Source organism: Parus major, chromosome 1, assembly GCF_001522545.3.
Source record: "Parus major isolate Abel chromosome 1, Parus_major1.1, whole genome shotgun sequence".
Classification (NCBI taxonomy): domain Eukaryota; kingdom Metazoa; phylum Chordata; class Aves; order Passeriformes; family Paridae; genus Parus; species Parus major.
The window spans coordinates 60,003,218-60,019,399 of record NC_031768.1 but is presented as its reverse complement, the minus strand read 5'-3'; the positions used below and the strand labels follow the sequence as shown (position 1 = coordinate 60,019,399).

At 37.4% G+C, this 16,182-nt stretch overlaps 1 protein-coding gene across 2 annotated transcripts in view; it reads left to right on the top strand.

Moving 5' to 3' along the window:
• TSC22D1 (TSC22 domain family member 1) overlaps positions 1–16,182 on the top strand; it is a 93,155-nt gene that overhangs the window by 42,745 nt on the left and 34,228 nt on the right. The gene's annotated exons all lie outside the window — the stretch shown is intronic.

The window sequence follows — 16,182 nt, the reverse complement described above, 5'->3', positions numbered from 1 at the left end:
AATTGGAGAAAGTCTGCTCATACCTTGGTTTATCAGATGTGAAAGCATCCCTGAGTCTTGAAAGAAATGAATGTGATTTAGGGGTAGGTTTAGAAAAAGTGGTCTTAACTAAAATCTAGAAAAAGGCATTTTCTGAAAGCTGTGGTGACAAATGGTTGAGCCATTCCAGTTTTGTTTGTTGCATGGACTTGGTGAAGAATTGGCGGCTGCACGGCTCCTAGGACAGGTCCGTAAGTTGATGTCAGCAACATGAGGTGAGTTGGTGGGTTATTGCAGGAATTGCTATGTTTTGCTATTTAAGTTGGGTTGTCAGTTAAAAACCATATGAAGTTTGTGATTCTTTTGCTGATGATGGTGTCTTGCTAATTTTTTTAAAGAATATAAACTTACTCTTCTCATAAACTGTTTTGTATTGTTTTGTTTCCTTGGTTGCTCTCCCATGAGTGGCTTTGCTTTCTCCCTGGTAGAAACTGACATTTCTTGTTTTCTCTGTGTACTAAAGAAGTGGAGATCAGGAAAATGTGTCAGTTTTAGCCTGGTGTTAAAGAACAGTAAGTGAAGAAATTATACCTTGCACAAATGGGTGTCACTTTCATGGGGGCAAGATAATATTTTATCTTGAGAGAGGGTTGTAGGAGGTTACACAGTTAAGGAGGCGTATGGCTTTTGGTGGTTTTCTTCTGGATAACTGCTCCAGCAATTGTAACCATACTAGTATCTGACCTCCTCTTGCCAGATTCAGGTTAAGGTATCACCTGTAATTCTGAAGAAAATAACTTTTGAATAAATAACAACTTGTATGGTTATAAATGGATTTAATGAGCTCATAATTGGCCTTTGAAGATAGAAATGTGATTTATATAGATTTTCCCTAACTATAACTTTGTCCTGACTTGAACTGCGGTTTCTTCATTGGTGGGAATTACTTTAGAGCTCACATTAAAGCGTCCTTATCCATTTGAATGTTTCAGAGGAACTTCCACATAACCTGCTGCTGATGTGTTTAGAACTTCTCGGAATAGTAAAATTTGTAATATTTCTTTTCATGGTTTCCTGGTCTCTGGTAGTACTTTGTATTAGATGAGAAAGCATGAAAAATTGATTTGCAGTATCTTTGTGTGCATATATAAACAATGGAGAGATGAAATCAGAGGGAAGTATGTAAGAGTAAATGAAGAACAGCTGACATCAGCACAGCTGCTGTGTACAGATGGAATGTTCCTGGGTGACTTCAGGATTACAGTGAAATTGAAGCTTAGTTGGATACTGAAGCAGCACAGGAACTGGACTAAGCAGCCAGCTTATGTAGGAAGTCTCCCTTAACAGGCAGAAGATGTGACAGAAAATAGCTTGAAACCTTTTTTCCCCTCTAGAAGCAATGACAGAGAAATCCAGACTCATAGATTTACAGCTTGTGTGGTTAGGTTCTCTGGTGTATAATAGAATGTAAGTGCTGATTTGAAGCTTTATTATGCCTCAGGTACTAGTTGTGTTTCTCACCTAGCGGTGTCTAAAACTTGTGTTAACAATGCAGCTTTTTTAAGGGGAAGAAAGGGACAAGTTAGAAGGGCTTCTGGACTTGTACATTTATTCTTACGTAATTTTTTTAGACCTTTTATATCTTTGGTAGCTGCAACACTTGTAGCTGCTTGAAATTAGAAACAGGTTAAAAAATTAATAAGAGCATAAGAGGATATTCAAAGAAAGAGCTTACCTTAGTTTCCTAATAAATTAAGAGTGGTGATAAAAAAAAGGATACACTATACATCAAAAGGTAAAACTTTTGTTGTAGCACATTGTCATCAAACTTTTTAGCTTTTCATGTGTTAATCTCTGCCCAGTTTTACCTTTACAGTATCCTAGAATACAACTAATGTTTTTCATAAATTGCTTAATTGGTTTCTGAACTTTGTAAGCAGTATTTACTATACACACAAAGTAACTAATTTCTTAAGAGTTCAAGGAAGAATTGTGATTTCTTCTGTTATATATTATACTGTGCATGTTCCCAGAAGTAATTTTTTGTATTGATTTTTTTTTCTCTTTACACTTGTACAGGTGATACCTTATAAGTATCTGTTCCCTTGTATTAGTGCTATATTTTATAAAATTTTTTTAGCTATTCTTCCCTATACTTGCATCTACTCTGGAGGTTTCTCCCATTTATTCCTTTTGAATGAGTACAATGGTCTGGTCTTTGATACTTCCTTTTTAACTGGGTCAGAACTGTTGGGTTTTTTTATAAAGCAGCTTTGCAAATGAGAATATTCAGTAATGTTACATTTGTTCAGGGAATAGAAACTTCTGTTCCTATGTCAGTCTTCACATCATTCTCCAAAAGTACATGCTACTTGGAAGGCCTGACTGTATCTCCACTTCTAGCAGTCAAACCAGTGCTTCCAGTGTGGCAGTACTGAAGCTACAGGGCATTTTGCTTGTCTCTCCAGGCAACATTAACACCCAAATTCTTGCTTGTAGTTGAACTCAGGTTACAGTTTCACATTAATTTTCTGCCTCCTTCAAAGACTTTTTAAAAACTGTGATTTTGATGACAGTGTAATAATGGTGCAGAATGCTATCTCTGCTCTTTGGTCATCCTATACAAATTTGCCTATTTACCATTTTCTTGGCTTTAGCGCCATGTATGAATGGATGAGATAAATCTCGAATCTTCACTTGCCATTGCACTTAAGCAGTGAATGGTTTGTATTGCCACATTTTGTCACCCTGAACTGCCATCTGTTTTGTGTCCCTCCTTAAGTGTCTGCTGTTGCAAAATCTGGCTTGCTTTTTGATTCTATGTACATTTTCCTAATGAAATTCTCCTTTTTGCCTTTCTATAAATACCAACGTATATGCAAGCTGTTATGGCTTGACTAGCTGTTCTGTTTGGTTCTTAGCACAAAATGCAGAATTAGACTAGGTATTTGAGAACCACTTTGTGTAATCCTTTGGTTTAATGAATAGTCTCATCAGTTTGATCGATGTGTAACATTCACTTATTCTCAGGTCGCTACTTTTTGGAGCTTTGTTTTTATGTGGACTTCACTGGCATAAAATCACGTAGTGACTGTCTCTCTGAGGGGCAGGTGTTGTTGTTGCCTGAAGGAATTTTTTTCTGCACTACCTAAAAGAAAATACAATAGAACTGCTAAAGCCCTGTATTTGTCCCCCACTTCTTTGCTCCTTTGCTCATTAATTTCTGATACAATTAAGAGGTTTATTTACTTAGCAGACTCCATCCACCGTTTAGAGAATCTGTGCTGGTTAGATAAGCCTAGAAAATTAATTAATTTCAATATGATCCATTACTTAATTTATAAAATACATTAATATCAATAAAGCCTCACCCTGTACCAAAATACAGGAATTTACCTTTCAACCTAAAATTACAGTGACTGTAATGTGCTATAAATGCACCTTATAGCTATAAATGTGTTATAAATTCCACCTACTCCCTCAAATCTTCAGCTTAGTCTATATAAAATTCAGGATGTAATTATTTTCTCCTTTTTCTCTCCATCCCAAGAAAGGGACTTTGCTTATTACATGAGACCATCGGATGGTGTTTCAGTACAAACATAACTGATTTATTTTATAAGGCAAGGGATTTTATTTACAGCCCAAATTAATTCAAATTCCTCATATGCACCTAAAGTTGAATATTGTTCCCTCAAAATTCTGACTTAAACATAGTCTGTCATACAAGGATTTTGCTTTGACAGAAATACTCCTAAGGTAGAGTTTTGGGACCTGTAGTATAAAGTATGGTGTAATATGTGATGCACCGTCTCTTTTTAACATGACACAAAACTAATTGTCTTCAGAGACTGGAGATTGTACCTTGTTGGGTTTTTTCCTCACAGCTTGAGGTGTTTTTTAGAAAGGAATAATTTGTACCTGCAAACAGTGTGAAGCTTTGTTAGTGAAGACCACCAATTTTTAATAAGCCCTCTGCCCTTGTTGCCTAGTTGCTGTCTTAGCACACTGACCTTACTTTTTACTGTGTTTGTATTAGTGTCTTCTTCATCTAAAGACAGTAAATTTTTTTTTGTCAAATATTTGAATGTTTGTATGTTGTTTTTTACTGTGCTGTTAGTGACAGCTTCAGCTGTTTGTTATCCTTTTGCTAAATTAAACCATTCTTAGAGATATAGGAACTAGGTGTGTATTTTTAGTGTTTTTTATAAACATTGTGCTCTTGTATATAGAAGCAGTAAAGAACTGTTTCATGGCACTAGGCACTCATATGACCTTTAAAATGAAAGCTAAACCCCAAATAAGCTCAAACTATAGCAACTAACATGACTGCCTGCCTGCAAAAAAAAAAACAGACCAGGATTATGAGTTCTGTGAGGATTCTGTGAGAAGCAATTCCAGTGGTTGTAATGAGATTGGGTTAAGGATGCAGATGACTACTTTTAAAGTGAGGTCATTCAGTGAGAGAGGATAGTGTTCTTTTCAGCTTCAGACCCATTACTTTTGGTATCTTTTAAGTGCTTAGTAAGTTAAAAAAGCAAATTTTTCAACTCCAAGCTCCTGCAGCTTGTAAGAGTAAGTGGAGTATTGGATCTATTTTGTCTGTGGAAATAGGATTATGTGTCTGTAAATAAACAGATCCATAGCTTGTTCATCTATTTCTACAGCTAGATACAGTAAGCTGGTGTGGAATATAATTTTTGTAAACAGCTTTGGAAATTCAGAGCTTCTGTTTCTTCCATTTGACTTTAAAGACTGTCAAGACCAGCCTCTAATAGTTATGTAGTAAGGGCTTTAAAATAACTTTCCCCAGCTTTTCTAAACAGTGTTATTATACTACATTTATCTAATTTTTGATGATTCTGCACTAATGTGTAATCAAAGGGGCTTGTCCCCACAAGGAGTAGTGATCAGCCTCTGCAGCAGTGATGTCCCTCTGTCACTAAGACTGTTGAAGCTTTTTTTGCCATCTGTAACTCGTATGTGCTGCTTTTTTGACTTGTCCTGAATGTTCTTGCCCTGTAAGGGCACTGCGGTTTAAATGCTGAGCACAGACTGATTAACGAGGCATTAAGTCAGTTAATTCTTTCATTTTTAAACAAAGTATTAACATGGTTTTGGTGGTCAGTGATGTGCATTACAAGTTAAAGAGATGGCTTATGTAAGCAGTGTGGATTTCTAAACCATTTGGAGTTTTTTGGTATTTTTAGTTCTCAGTCTTAAACTGCAGAATTCACAGAAATAAAGCTGCTGAATCTACTTGCTCATGGTAGCTGTTGCAGTAATGAACAACAGGTATGTTACTAATTTGTTTAAAGGTGAAGGTTTTAAATGACTTTGAGTGTGTAAGCTTCGTTCTGTAGATGTTTTTAGGATAAATCTTCCTGTTTTGTAAAACAGTGCTAGACTTACTAGACAAGAGGTGGCTTAGCCACTCCTATGGCTTAATACCTGAGTGTTAGTTCAGTGAAACTTAAAATAAAGTGGGCTAAGGCTTGAGGAAGGTGATAATCATGTCCTGTAGATAGTACTGAAATAACATAACCTACAACCTAATTTTTCCGTGCTTTCTAAATTTCAGATGTGGTGGACTTTGAGTATTTCTCCGTTACAGCCATGACAGTGTTTAAGATGAAGAATAAAGGTCCCACTGGAAGGGAAAATAATTTTAAATCCTTATGTTTCAGAAGTAGATTCAAATGCTGAAGAGCATGAACTAAAGATTTCTGTTTTGAGAAGGTGCTTTTTAGTCCTGAGTTCATTCGTAAAAAGATTTTTCATAAAAAGATCTTACATTCATCTAAGAATTCAAGAGGAGTCATTAATGCCATTCTTAATTTCATGGAATGGTAGACTATTGAAAGTTGAAAGTGAGGCAGGACAGTCTCCTTGAGAGGTGGCTGCTGAATTTTTGTGGAGATGTTACGGTGTTCATGGATAGACAGGTACTATCCAACACTGTTACCAAGTTGTGGAATCTTAACCTCTTTGTACTCATTGTTTTGATTTATGCTGTTGTGAGTTGATGTACCCTTGAAGGGCAGGCTGGTGTTTCTGGTTGACATAGTCACCTGCGGTACATCCTGCAAATTATATGGTACCTTCTGACTCTGAACATGCGCTTAATTAGTGTTGCTCTTACTTGGAAGGATGGCAGTACATAGGGCAGTGCTTTTCCCCCAAATGCTTCATTTGTCCCCCAAATTAAACAGTCCTTCTGGTGCTGTTAATTGCGTCTGTTCTAGCATCTCACCTGGAAATCTGGAGCATATTAACAGGTTTTGGATTATAATAAACCTGTTTGTTACAGCATGTTAGAGTAGATGTTGTCATTGGGGCATGTGTAGGGAGAAGGAAGACACTTCAGGAGAGGCAAAGAGTTCCTGGGAACTCTTAATAATTGTGTAAGATGTGGTACAATAAACACAAGTACTCCAGGTTTATCTTGGCACCTTCTCCAGCTGCATATCTTTTGTGTGAAAGGCCATTAGTCATGTTTCTGGATGCCAGAATAAGATAGAGAAGTTTATTGCTTGCAGATGGTGCTTCACAAGCTGAAATAAATTATTTCTGCTTATGCAGATGCGTGACAATGTTACACAGCTTGGTTGTAACTTTTGAGTTGTGCTAGCACACATCTGAGGCTGGAGTTCTTGTGTTTGACAAAAAACTTTCTTTCTAAAGCTTATTTTGACGTTACGTAGACCGACTAAAAGTTCTTAACAGGTTAGTTGTTAAAACAAATCACAATTTACTGAAGAAGTCTACTGCTGTCTTGTGGACTGCCTTTTAAAGTAGGATTGAAAGTGTAATTCAGTACAGGAAATGATCTCTGAGCCATTTTGACTTTTTTTCCTTCCATCATAGGTATACTTTGAACCAAGTAGCAGACTCATGTTTTTATATGAAAGTCTGCACAAACAGTAATGAAAATGGTGTTGATATAACAGGTTCTTGGTGGTCAGTCATTCTTCTGAGTGCTGAAATCTCAGCAGTTTGAAAATATTAAATTTTGTGTTTCTCTGATCATGATCATCATCACAGAAATTGATAACATTCTTTTTTTTCAGTAATACTTCCCTCTGAGTATTTTAGGCCATGCATAACTACTACATGTATCTAAAGATAATTTTTTGAAAGGCCTCTTTTTATGCCTTCATGTTATCATGGTGATATCCAAGTTCTAGCATAATTGGATATGTCAGGACTTGTCATTAATTTTGGTCCAATTTGTTACTTTGATAATGGCATTAAACTGTTACAAATTTGATGCTATCACATTCAAATTCTAAAGTAATCCTAGTTTATCAATATGTGAGTAGTTCTCCATTGACACTGATGGTGGGAGCTTTGTTTCCATTCTCTTTTATTGTTATATTGAAATATAATGTTGGTTTATGATAGGATTTAAAAACCCATGGCTGTTAATCTGATTAAGCATATATAATGTACTTAAAAGCTTCTGTCTTTTATCACTTCCTTCTGATTCTCCCTGGAAAAATTCAGAGACGTAGTCTCTAGAAGAGCTTACATTTTGACTTAGAGACAGAATTGATGTATAGTTCATTATCCACAGAGACTTTAGGCCTCTTGTGATGCCAGATTTCATATATGTATTAATATTAATTAATATTAATTAATATATAATCTAATACACGTGTATTGTTTTATAGAAGTATTTAACCTGGAAGAAGCTGTTCATCTGCTTGGAATGTCTTTTTGCTAATGCGCAGTGCATGTTAAGTAGACACTGTAGGGCTGGAGAGGTAGGGGGTTGTCCTTTTCTTCAGCCTTACTCTTTCTACTTCTGATTCTTGCTGATGGACAAGATTTTAAGAGCACTGCCCTGGAAGTTTTTTTTTTTCCTTTTTTAAAGAGTAGCAATATTCTGTTTAGGCAGCCCACTTCCACTTGGTGGGTAGGACATTGTTCTTGCCAGTTCTTCCTCCAGCTGCCCCAGCTGTTGTAATGTTGACTTTGCAAGCAAACTGAAACTTCCTCTCTTATGTTTAATATAGAAAAGAAGTTCTCTGTCCTAGGACATTCCCAAACTATGCTAAGAGGTCAATGTGTTTTGCAAAAGCAGCTTAAATCCTCTTGTGTGAGGTTTTTGTGCTTATATCTGTGTTGAGCTTTAGGCTGCAAACACTGATGCCGCAGCTTCTCTGGTAATAGTACAGGTGGGAAATGAATAATGATGAGGGATCAAACCAAAAAAATAAGGCAGGTTGTTAGGAATGTCTGGTGTAACCTAAACATATGGCTGTGTGGGTGGCCATAGACTTTTTGGAGCTCCATGTTTAGAAAACCTGCCTAACTAATATTTGGATGATTCTCTAGCTAGTAGAGCATTCAATTCCAGACACTTGGTAATCAGAATTTTTGTAGTCACACCCACTGCTCCAAATTCCTGTCATTCATCTATTTTAATATGTCTCTTGTGGAGTAGTTCTAAAATTACCCACTGTTTTGACCTCACAAATGGGAATATGTGAGCTCCTCCTGCTGCTGTTCAGCTGGTGTATGGCTGCTTACACCACTGAAGTGAGATGATGCTTCTGCATGGAGGAATGGGGCATTTAAAACCATATGCTGACTCTTGCTGTATGTTTGACCTTTCCATAGCAGTGACACAGGGTTTCAGCTCATCACTGCAGTGTTGAGAGTGTGTTTTGTTTATTAAGTCAGATTTTCAAAGCCCCTCACTGATGTTCAGCCTTTACAAACTTGCTCCCATACAAAAGCCTGTTTTGCTTGCCCTTAGTGGTCTTGTCCAGCCATGCTTCCTCCCTCAGCTTGTCTGGCCAAGCTCATTGCTCCCTCAGAATATGAATTTCTGCATAATGTTTTGTACAAGGCAATGAGCCATTTAAGAGTGAGACTTGGGAAGGGGGAGTGTCAAAAGTAATTCAGTAACAGTAGTTCTTTTGCTAGGTTGTACATTATGTCATTGGGATCAAATAGTTTGAAAATAGTGAGGTTTTGATTCAAATAAAACCTGTTTTAGAGGCTTTTCAGAGAAAATAGCAAGGAAGAAGGATCAGTTATCACATGTACTTGTGAAGGAGAGCACAGGCTTACTGGAGAAGGCCATATGTAGGAGGCAGTGGAACAGCTTTTAATTTGTAACATAAAAACCCAGCCCTGCTTCCTCTTTGTCTGTTCCTCTTCCATTTTCTAATTAATTCTTTTTCTCCTGACTGTTTTTCTGTACATTAACATATTTGCATTTTGCAGCTACTGTAACCGCTACGTAAGGAGTGATGAGTTCTCTCACCTTCTAAGTATAAAATGGTGTTTCCTGAATTCCAGATTATGTCTGTGGTTCTAGTTCTGCCTTGCTGAGCTGCTGTCTAATTAAACTTCAGCTTTCCTCTTATCTCCTATATAACCCAAACCTCCCATATTTTTTAATCTCAGTTCAAATTTCTTAAATACTAGTAGTGAATAAGTTCTTGTCATCCAGACATTTGGATAATTTATCAAAAGTTTAAAAAAAACTGTTCAGTGTTAGTTAGGTGTGTAGTTCTGTGAATTGTGAACTAAAAGAGTTCAAAGTCATTTATTTGCTGATAGACAGTGCTATGCAAATACTGTATGGTAGATCATCCAGTTACTTAGCAATAACATTAACAGTCATGAGTGTTTATAAAGCAAATATAATACGATATGGTCAACAAGGTATGTGGTACTTTTTGTATTACTTAAGTGTCCTGATAACCGTTGCAAAACGTTTATTGGGATTACACATGAGCCAGCACCTGACACTTAAGAGCAACAACTTGAATAAGTAAATGTGATAAATTATATGCCTCTGTTTTTTAATCTAAACCCCCACAACTTGAAGCAAGTGGTGAACATGATGGTTTTCCAAATACACTAGCTTTGAACTTTGAAATGTTATTTTCATGGCTTTGATAAATACTCTCATAATGGCTTTGGATGTTCAGCCTGGAAATATTAAGGGTGATAGGTTATGTGATTAAAAGGCTTGTCTCCGTGCGCACAGCAAAGCCCTGAGGCACAGCAGCAGGCGGGGGGAGCCTGGTAACCTCGTCAGATAAGTGAGCCTCATGACCTGGCTCCTGCCACTGCCTGTCACTGGAGATTATCAGCCCTTGGGGACCTGGCTGACAGACACTTCAGTTAACAGAGGTTAGCTGCAGACTGGAAAGGGGCGAGATGCAGGTAAGAACATTTTGGAATTGTACACAGCTCAGAATGGGATGTTTGGGGAAGGGACGAGGTTGGAGAAAGGAGGGATCGGTGGCGTTGTGGGAATGAATCATGGGTAAAATAGAGGAGCAAAGGGAGATGCTTGTGTGTAAGCAGGTGGCTGGTCAGTATGTTTGTGAGGCCGTGCCCTGGCTTCATCAGTGCAGTCTCATTAAACTCTTAATTGTTTTATTGTGTAAGGGGCTCAAGACTGTGCGCCTATAGGGGTCTCAGTGCCAGCAGCTCGAGTCTGACCATGGGTCACAAGGACCCACATGGCGGGGTCAGGTGAGGGGATGTGTGTGGGGTGCAATGACTGAGGACAATGAAGGGAAGAGGGAGTAGGAGGAGAGACGTGGGAGTGGCCATGAAGTCCAGAAAAGAACCTATATGCGTCTGTATGATACGGCTGGAGGAGCTGGGAGTCCAGGCCAAGTGCTGCAGAGACTCTGGCCTGAGAGCCCCGTTAGTATGTGTATCTGTGCATGAAGGAACGGGAGGCTGTGGGCTAGAGGGTCCAAGGCCACATCCCAGAGGGCTCTGTAATGAGTGTCTGCATGTTCGTGAGGGGGCCTGAGTACCAGCACCCAGAGTGGGGCCATGAGGGCTGGTGTGCCCTGTGCTGCTAGCTGGGCAGACCCCAGCGCTGGGCAAACTGCGAGCGAGCCCAAGGCCAGTTACAGGGCCGGTTATACCCTGTGTGAGAGCAGGCGCACATCTGTGCGTTCTCTTCCAATGGACTTTCACCCCAGGCAGCGGGAAGAGGATGTTGGTGCTGGCTGTATTTACCGAAGTGCTGAGTTTGCAGTGACCTGTGCTGCCAGACGTGTGTGTGCTGTGCACGTGTTTTGTGTGTGCCTGTGGGGAACTGTGCTCAGCCTCCCTGCCAGGCCAGACCCTGGGGCTGTGGCGCCTCTGTTGGGCTGCTGGATTCGGCAGCTACTACTAAAGGGTTGTGGGTCTGAGAAAAATCTCCCCTTAGTCAAAACTCAAAATGATTATCTGAGATAATTTACTTCAGGAGATACTGATTCCGGTTTATAAATGTACTGCACTGGTGAAACACGTAAGAGAAATTGTAGTATAATGGGAAATAATTTCAGTGTAAAGACTTACAGATGCTGGGGCTTACAGAAAGTCAGAAGTCTGAGTGTACACCATTTGTAACTAATTTAGAACATATATACAATTCAGAATATAAAATCTGGTTTAAAATACAGCTATGAAGTACGGCACATGGTGTTGGACAGCATTGTTCCCCTGCTAGAACTCTACTAAGTCCATTTTCAGACTGTTAATGAAATTTTTTTGGTAGTACATTGTGATTTATTACTGGTGCTCTTTGTTTTGAGGCAACTTAGGGAAATTCAGGGTCCTAGATCTGACCTTGAAACCTTTTCCATGTATGTGTATCCTCAAGCAATATCCATACAAGCAGCATATATTTAAGTGTCTCCATTTTGTGGGATAGTTCTCTATTTTGATTTAGTGAAGATTGCAAATTGTATTAAGTCTGTAATAAGTTTCTCTGCAATGATATAAGAAACTTCATCTGAAGAAAAGCCATCATTCATATAACCTTCTAGATATTTAAACTGTTACTTAGTAATATTGTCTAAACTTATACAAGTTGACAAGTTTTTTAAAAAATACTTTGGTGACTTCTCCCAGCCACCTGTTTGGCTGGAGGAAATACCTATCAGTCAAAAAAAAAAAAAAAAAAAAAAATCTCAACAGCCTTGATACAGGAAACCAGGAAAAGTGGAAAGCTACTTGAAGCAATCATGAATAAATGTTTGATGCTGTTGTGCTCTGTGAAGCTTCAGATACTGTGCTGCAAGGCTCTTTCAAAATGTCACAGGCACTATAGGTTGCTAGTATATTCAGCCATATTCTTGTACCCAGTAGAGAGACACCTGTCCCCTTTTTTATTTTTTATTTTTTTTTAAATCAGGTCAGACCTCTGAAGAAGCTCACGTTAGACATTTGGCATCATTCTAATGTCTCATCTATTTTAAAGCAACTGATGTAGGGGGAAAATGAGGAATGGTTTGCTTCATACAAAGTAATATATGACACACTGGTAAAAATACTGGTATTTTAAAATACTGGTAAAAAATCGGAAGGGCTTGTGCTGCTTGGGGAGCAGTATGTGGCCCAGTGGCTGAAGACTGATTTAACACAGTAGAAAAGAGAGATAAAGGTCTCTGATATCTTAATGTGGGGTAAATTAATGCAATATTTAAAGGTTGAGAGGGTTACTGAATCTGGAAAGAATGAGTTCATTCAAAATACGTAGGTTGGAATGCCTACATCATGAAGATGGAAGGAAGGGGTCCTCTGCTGAACTTAAAGAATTTAGATGAGTTTTTGAAAACTAGAAGTGCCTTATCTGTAAGTAAAAAAGCCAAACAAACAGATACTAATTTCAGCAGAAGAATCTCTTGGAAAGAACATGTATGCAAACCAGGTTTCTAAGGAGTCTTTAGGCAAAACAGAGTTTTAAGACCTGAAACGCAAAATGATTTGTGTTCTTAATTTGTGCAACTAACTATTGGGGGGGTGTATATTATCAGTTACCTAGTGTAAATGATTATATTTATCCTTGAACAGATCCTTGTGTGAGAGTTTAGAAAGACTGACAGTCAACCTTGTGTGACACCAGTGTATTGGAAAAAAGATTTTGAAGTTCAGATGATGTGTAATGTTCTGGCTCTGGCTGTTAAACATGGGTCAGATCTTTGAGAGCTGTGAGAAGGTCTGAGTTCTGGACAACAATGAACTGATGAAGTAATTGTGGTGCCTCATTCTGGTTTTTGTGTGTTTGCTGAGGATCGTAATGGGCACGTGTTCTTTCACCCTTTGTACATTCTTCAACTATGGGTACACAGTGCTTTTAATTTGTTTTGTTTCCTGGCCCACTTCGCAGGTGACTTCCTGAGAAGTCTCCTGCTCATCATTGGCAGCTGAATACTGTGGCTCCATTATAGGATTAAAACTTTGATTCTGAAGTCATTAGCTTCATCCTCTTTGACCACTAAGTACTAAAATAAGTTTTCCATTTTATATTCTGTGAGTTTCTACAAGATACAGCTTGACTTGTAATGTGTGTTAGAATTTAATCATGATTAAAAAAGGGCAGGTCACTTACCTGAATACTTAGATAAGGACTTTTTTCTTGTCTATGTAGTGTCTGCTTTCTGATTAGTCACTTTAAAATGCAAAACACTGGGGTATGGGAACATGTCTGCAGTGATTCTGGATTCAGTTTCATGATAATATTTTCCCTTCTAGTTGTTAACATAGCTGCATGTCTACTCCTGCCTTCACTGATCTTATAAAGCTATTGGTTCTTTCCTATTCTTGTTTGCCAAAAAGTCTTAGGCTAAATTAGTTGATGAAAATGTCTCTATTTTGCTGATGCTGAGTCAGAAGTGTTTATTTAAAGATGATGAATTTAGTAATCATCAAACCATGTTTAAATCATCAGGAATGCTAATTATAGATCATCCAGCCTATATTTCTGAAATCGTTAATGACTTGAAGTCCAAATCCTCCTCGCTTAAGTTAATAATAAATGCATTGGTTTCAGCTGGAAATAGGTGACTGTACTTCTGGAAAGATAAAAGTAGTAATTATGAAGATGGAAACAAAACTTCTTTCCCATGATACAGAGGGGAGAGAAGCTGAAGTTCTTTTTTCCATGTCCTTTAGGGTAAGAAAGGAATAAAATATTTTGAGATTCTTTCAAGCTATATGTATAGTTTTGATTATTTTGTGTTTATGATGCTTTCCTGTGTTTTAGTATAGTTTGAATATTTATTCTGCCTTTCTGATTGGTAAGTTTTTCTTAATTCTCATGGCTTCTGTTAGCATTTTTATTAGCTAATATTTGAGGATCACACTGATTATGTTATAGTTAATTATGACTAGTTTGAGAGTCAATCTGAGGAAGAAGGCAAGTCTTCTATTAAGCCTTCACAATTTATTTAACACTTTATGTCCAGTAAGTATTTATAGTGGTGGTATCTTTTAATGGGGGAACATTCCATTGAAAGCTAATTCTGGGACAAAGCTATTTTAGAAAAGAATGAAAAGCTGTCTTCTGTGCACAGACAAGGGGACAGTTTTACTCATGTGAAGTTTGAGTCTAAATTGTTATCATATAATTTTTGTACATTACATGTGATGAGGAAATAGCATATTGTTGTGCCCGCCCTTTTTTTAATCTGGAAATTCCAATTTCTTAATAATTGTGAAATGTAATGACATTGCAGTGGTCCTGCATGCTGTTGTGAAGCAGCATTGTTTTACTGAATGTAGAAGCCTCTTAGATTTTCAGTGACCAAAATACCATTGTTTATGATTTTGCTTTTAAAATGGATGGAAACCTGGATACTTCTAGTAAGAATCTATGATGAAAAGAAAGAATATGAAATATTTTAATGTCTGACTAATCTAGATGAAGAATCTGTCCATAATTGTGCCTTATCAGCTCTCAGAAACTGATTCTAGGGAAAAGTTTTGTTCAGTTAAAATGGGCTGAAAAATGATTTGGTGGAGCTTCCTAATAGGGAATCATTTGAACTTAGTGGACCCTTACATATTATGCTAACTGATGTTAAATAAAATTAATCCAGAGCAGGCAGGTACAATTACTGTTACTTAAGTTACTGTTAGTGTCTGAATTCAGAGTGTTTATGAGTGTTACTTCATCAAATTTTAAATAGAAATAATGAGTCTGATGAACTCTACTGGTATAAAACAAGGCATTCAGTATTCTTTATTTTCCAAAGTGGAATGTTAAAAAAAATTCACCCAAAACTAAAAAACATGTTTTACTGTAGACAAGATGACAAGATGGATGTGTTTTAGGGGCTGGGATAATTATTGCTGCTAAGACTTTTATTTTTTCAGTATAAGACAGTGGTTTCAAGAGAAATGGTACAGGATGCATGCGAGATTAAATAATGCTAAATTTGCAATTATATTTCTGATAAATATGGGAAATTCTATGCTGTTAATGAAGGCAGATTTAATATGACAGTATTGCTGATGAAAGGCAGGCTTAATTGCCTTGGATAACATTACATGTTTTGCTAAAACTCTTCTTTCTGCACTAGCCTACTCCTTCAAGTTTAGTTTTACATGGATGCATATAAAGAAAGGTAAGACTACTTTAAGATGTTTCAGATTTCTGAAAGCTTTGGGAAAGAAATGACTGAGAGTCCCCTGTCAAGAATGTGTATTATCAGAAGTTTTCTTTAAATTCTACCCAAGATTCAGAGATCAAATATATACACATTTTCTGATACCAAGTGTAAGCTTCTCATTTAGTGTTGGGAAGAAAATAAGATTTTTATCTTGATGATGGGAAAAACCCAAGTCCCAGCACCTATTATCTAATTCTCGTCAGTGCGTTCCTGTTGTGTCAAATTACCCATGGTTTGTTACTTTTTTTTTTTCCCCCTGTGACCTGAATCTCTCAAAACTTTGTGACAGCAGGGGATTGTCACCTCATTAAACTTTTGTATGGCTTTGGAGCCAGGACAGTCAGTGTTTGAGAACAAATGAGTCTGAGCATCAGAAGAATGTTTTGTGCCTGTGTAGAGTCCCAGTTCATAACTGCCAAGTTTAGGCAACTGCTTATCTTTGGGCTATTCTTAACCTCAGCAAACATGTATTGCAAACATTTCCAGCATGTCTAACCTTGCTGTTACAGCTCAGTCTAGAGTACAACTTCTTTTTTTTTTTTTTAAAAAAAAAAAAAAAAAAAGGAAAATTCCATCACAACTTTGTGACCATCAAATTTTTGGAACATTAGAAATAATCAGCCTTTAACTGTTAGAAGCTGTAGTATGGAAAGGTGTGTTTAGTATTGGCAGTAAGTGTAGAAAAAAAGTAACTGGTCTTGATAGACGTCAAAAATACTTAAGTAACACAGACATTTTGAGAAGATGATGTAAGGTTAAGATACATCTCCACTTA